This window comes from Pinus tabuliformis, chromosome 1_1, assembly GCF_031772625.1.
Source record: "Pinus tabuliformis cultivar Carrire ecotype Pingquan chromosome 1_1, CPIR1, whole genome shotgun sequence".
In the NCBI taxonomy this organism is placed as follows: Eukaryota; Viridiplantae; Streptophyta; class Pinopsida; order Pinales; family Pinaceae; genus Pinus; species Pinus tabuliformis.
The window spans coordinates 773139072-773145071 of NC_142297.1; positions in this window are offsets into that span (position 1 = coordinate 773139072).

Here is a 6000-nt window from a genome sequence, read left to right on the forward strand (position 1 = left end):
ATGTGTGGAGCGTCATCTTATATACCTGAAGGTATGTAGAGAATGATCCCATACACTTACATACATGGAACAAGATTTCACCCACGGGATGCAACATTGGAAAATAGTGACAACTCCTACGTTTAATGACATCAGAACACATCTCCAGCCTAGACCTCTAAATGTTTTCATTAATGTTCCAAATGCTCCTTAGGTTAATTGAGGTAAATTTTAAAGTTGATCTTGAATTAAGTTTTAGTTTTAAGGCTCAAAGATCGATGTCACCTAAACACACCTATGATGCAAATAACATGAAAAATTGATTCTTTTCATTTCAATGAAGGTTGTCTAGCATAGGGAATAAGTTCACACATGGATACAACAACCAAGTATGCAACCAACAAAGCTTCCTAACTAGATATTTCACTTTCACTATTCCAATGCATCCAAGTAAATGAATTTCAATTCACTAAAATGCACCTACACTAATTTTTTCAATTTTTTTCTTTCAATGGATGAGAATGTACTTTTAATATTTCAACACTAAGAAATGTAATCTATGCTCAATGATAATCCCAAAAATGACTTTTCAATGCAATGTAAGCTAAAGCAATTTCGAAAAAAAAACTTTGAGATGAAAGTTAAGCAAATGCAAATGACATTTCTTTTATGGTTTTCAAAAGAACTAATATTTCTTTAACCAACAACAAATTAGTATTCCTTCCACACATACAATAAACAAACATTAAATTCAATTGACCTAGAGAACTAACGACTCAACCAAAATTCACTTTCACTACTTCAAACAATGGATGGACTTTTGCAAACAAATAAGAAATCAACAAAAATAATGAAAAGTTCTCTGCACATAGAGCAGGAGAACACTTCAAATATCAAGACACACTAGAACTTCTAGTAGAAACCCTAAAAAAATCTCATTTTTTGGATCAACGCAACTTTAATGGTCAAAATTTGTGTTGATTGGGTCTTCAGTGCAATTGTAATGAGAAAAATTGGCACTGACAGCAGGACAATTTTTGTAGAAAACACGTTGGGAAAGAAAGACTTAGGAAAATGAAAATAAACTCAAAGAGAGATCCAAACTTGACGCTCTAAAGAACATACTACTCTGAATGCAGACCCATAATGAACCTAAGTTACAGATCACTAGGAAGTTGGCCAAACTAATAAAAAGACCAAACACAAAAAATGAGGTTTGAAGGGTTATAAGCTCCCCAGCAGAGTCGCAATTTTGTTGTTCAGGTAATCCTTTCTACGGACAAAAAATATCCCTCTAGTCCTATGGGGGGATCTAGAAACAAACGAAGATAAATATATGTAAACTTTCCTAGTTTAGACGAGAAAACACAAAGGAGGATTGATGACCAACCTCACTTTGATGGTAACATCCGTTGGTGTTGTCCTTGATTATTTTGCTTCCAAGCTCAATCTCCTCTACGTCGTTATGGATGAATACCTACAAGAAAAATCATGTGGAGACAACAAATGCATACATAGAAAAAACCATTTCGTGATAAACCATATAATAGATCAAGGAGTATTATACTAAATGAGTAATGATTGACACATTTATGGAAAGCAAACACATAATGTATTATTAATATATGGTAAAGGGAGCATTAAAACCACTTAATCCTTGATGTTGGAAGCCTCCTTTAGGTGAGTTTCCAAGTCCTAGACTTAACCTTCAAGCACTCCTTTCTCCTTTGCAGAATAGGCAACATTTGGGCATAGTTCATCACTAGGAAGGCAACCAATCAATATCCAACCTGTTGTGGATAGTACGGATCTCATTTATAGGGAAGGAAAGGGATTTGAGGATCCATAAAAGGAGGGAGAGGTTCCACATATCAAGTGAAAGATCCATGAAATTAGGATCAAGGACCAAGAATGGGAGGTCTCATTCCAATCCTCATTCACCTGTAACCAACTTTCAATTCTCGAGACTTCTAGTAAGAGAAGCTTCTCCTCCACTTTAGGAAAAATTTCCTGAAGAGGGTTAACACAGGTTTCTTGATAAAAGTCACTCTGGCAGTGCTAGGACAGTATAGTGCAACAAGGTACCAACACGGGTCACTAGTGATGCAAGAAGCATTGATCCTAAAACAAGGTTTTTTGAAAAGTTTCTTCATAATTCTTTCAAGGAAATTTTTCTTCTTTTTTTAAGGGATGCTTCTAATCATGTTTCATGGTGAATACATTGACAACTTTTGTCATTATTCAAGATATGAGATGGGGAGTGTAACAAAATATTGTATAACATCTATCTCTATCACCTGCAAAATTTGCATCAACATATCTCTGTAGAGAAATGTTTGAACCACCAAAGCATAATGCTTGATTTTTGGTACCTCTCAAATACCTGATAATCCACTTCACTTCCATTCAATTCTCTTTCCATGGATTATTTATATACCTGCTTACAAATCCCATTGCATGTGTAATATTAGGCCTTGTGCAGACCATTGCATACATTAAGCTTCCTACTATTGATGCTTATGGAACTTTACACATATAATCCATCTTTTCTTGAGTCTTGTGACACATCTCTTTACTTAGTTTGAAATGGCTAGACAAAGGTGTACTAATTAGTTTTGCATTATGCATATTAAATCTTTCCAACACCGTTTCTATGTACTCACTCTGAGGCAATGTTAATTTGCAATTTTTCTTATCTCTAGTTATTCTCATACCAAGAATTTATTTTGCAGCACCCAAATCCTTCATTGAAAATGAATTTTCCAATTTTGTTTGAGCACATTTGTTTCTTGCATGTCATATCCTACAACAAGCATGCCATCTACATACAATAGCAATATAATATAGCTTCCATCATTTTGTTTTTTAATATAAACAAAATGGTCAGAATGACATCTAGTATAACCTTGTTCATACATAAACTTGCCAAATTTTAGATACCACTGCCTTGGAGCATGTTTTAAGCCATACAAGCTCTTCTTCAATTTGCACACTAATTTCTCCTTCTCTTTGACCTATTAACCTTATGGTTTCTGCATATATATTTCTTCCTCCAAATCTCCATGGAGAAAGGTTGTCTTTACATCTAATTGCTCAAGATGCAAATCACTGCTGCCACTAGATATAAAATAGTTCTGATTGAAATCATTTTAATAATAGGAGAAAAGGTTTCAGCAAAGTCTATACCTTTATTTTGTGCAAACCCCTTCACCACAAGTCTAGCCTTATACATGTGTTACCTTCATCTTGTTAAACCCATTTATTCTGCAATGTTGTTTTACTTGTAGGAAACTTGACTAAGTCACAAGTTTGGTTATGCATCAAGGAGCCCATCTCTTCTTCCATGGCTTTCTCCCACTTCTTCCTTGTTTCTACTTGCATTTCTTTTGCATATCCTTCTGGTTCACCAGAATCAATCAAGAATAATATAATGAAGGAAAATATCATTCAGGGGGTCTACTTATCCTAGTAGATATTCTAACGCAACTTTTAGGTGTTTGAGGTGCTTGTTGTTGTTGTTGTTGTTGTTTTTGTTTTTGTGGTTGTTGATCATTATGATTTTCAGGCACCTTTACTTTTTTGTGATCTCATCAAGAACTGTGTATTCTTTGTTTTCCTTTTCCTATTTCTTTTTCTGCATTGACCCTTATACAAGACGTTTTCATTGAATATGACATCTATGCTCCTAATGATTTTGTGATTTTCATAATCATATAAGTAATAAAAAAAATCATTAACACCATATCCAATAAAGGTACATTTCTTCTATTCTTGCTCAAGATTTGTTCTATTTTCTTTATTGGTGTGGACAAAGGCTTCACAACCAGAAGTATTTAAAAATGTGTACTTTACATTTTTACATGTCCATGCCTCCTCTGGAATACCACAATCCAAGGAACTTGAAGGCCCTCTGTTTATTAGATAAATAGCATTATCTACAACATTTGTCCAAAATTGTAAGGGCAGTCTTGCATGCAATCTCATGCGCATTGCATGCTCCATAAATGTCATGATCATCCTTTCTGACACACCATTTTCTAGTGGTGTTCTTGGGAATATCTTATCTTTGTGAATTCCATGCTTTGGACAGTAGTTATCAAACTCTTTGTTGCAGTATTCACCTCCATTTTCTAATATGAGACACTTCAACTTATTTCCTATCTCATTCTCAACCAAAAATTCCCATTTCTTGAAAGTATCAAATACATCATATTTATTTCAAATACAACAACTCTAGGTTTTCCTAGTTGCATCAACAATAAAATTTAACTTAATAGAGAGTGACTCTAAGAGATGATACCTGAGAAGCTCCCCATACATTTGTATGCAGAAGCTCTAATTTTTCACTCTTATTTTCCTTCGCAACTCTGAGGAATATGACTCTCTTTTGTTTTCCATAAACACAATTTTCACATAAATCCAAATCATCATGCTTCAAACCTGGCAACAAATTTCTTGACTGAAGAATTTGCATCCTTTTCTCACTCATGTTCCCGAGCCTATGATGCCAAAATTCCATATATTCTCCTTTACAGGTTAAAGCATTAACATAATTAGAAATACCATTGCATAAATACAAAGCACCAACCTTTTCTCCTTTTTCTATTACCAAGGTTCCTTTAGTGACTTTCCAGGTTTTGTCTGTGAATGTAGTTACACAACCTTCACCACCTAACTGCCCTATTGGAATTATATTTTCTTCAGATCTGGAACATGCCTTACCTCCTTCAATAGCCATTGATTTCCATTTTGTTGGTTTATAAAAACCTTATGCATTCCAATGATTTTGCGGGGCTTATCATCACCCAAATGAACCTATCCAAAATATCCTTGAACATAGTCGTGAAAATGTTTTCTATTAGGTGTGGCATAAAATGAAGACCCTAAATCTACCACCCAGGCATTAATAACATTCTCTAATGAAATAATCAAAGCATCTGGCAACACATCACTTGTCACATTTTCTTCATGATTGTTCTCTTACTGACCATCTCCTTTTCCCTTCTGAGATTTGAAATCTTTCTTCACGTGTCCTTTCTTCCCAAATTTCTATCACACTATCCCTGATCTAGATTTGAATTTGGCTTTTATTGACTTACTGTGATTTCCTGGGCTTCTTTTTCTTTCCATTTTTCTTCCCTAGTATTTGCAATCAAAGAATTACCTGATGTCTCACCGGAGCTTTCCATCTCATTTCCTCGCTAAGGATGGTACCAACAACATTATCAAACTTTAAATTACTAGATCCAAAGAAAAGTTACTATTAGCCATAACTAAGCCATTCCAACTTTATGGCACTGAGCACAAAATATCACAACCCTAACTTCATCATCAAAATTTACTCCTACAGAACTTAACTGACTAGTAATTGTGTTAAATTCATTTAAATGATTAGCAACATATCCACCTTCTGACATATTGTTGCACTAAAAATTGTCACCTTGGCATTCTGCAATCTGTGTGAGTCCATTATTACTCATACTTTCCTACTTTGCAAGTCTTAAGCCTTAGTTCCTCATATCAAGCCTTGAAAATAAGAGAAAGCCCTCAAAAGTTTGTTAAAACTTTGGTTCTGCACTTTCTCTTTTCAGTACCTGCGGTCCCGCAGCTAATGGTCATGTCTCCTGTGCACCTGACCGCTCTGTCTCTGTGTTATGGGTGTGGACCCCTATAAAATTCAAAAGGAATGAGTATATTCTTAAAAAAATCACTTTCAGTCATTTCTAGAAGCTTCTGGAAGGAATCTTGAGGTGGCAAGTTCGCTCTCTTAAGGTTCATGCATCCCATACCTTAAGGAGCTAACCCCTTGATGTGAGGAGCTTATCCCTTTGAAGGAGGACTCTATCCCTTCATAGGTGGACCTGTAACCTCCTCCTCTTCACTATAAAATGAAGCATTGGGCTAGTTACTTGGGAGGTTGAAAGCTGAATATTTTTGAGGTGAAATGCTGCTAGAACTTAGTCTTCTTAGTTGAGATTTTATGAGGAGAGATTACATAGCTCTAAGATCTCATTTGGAAGA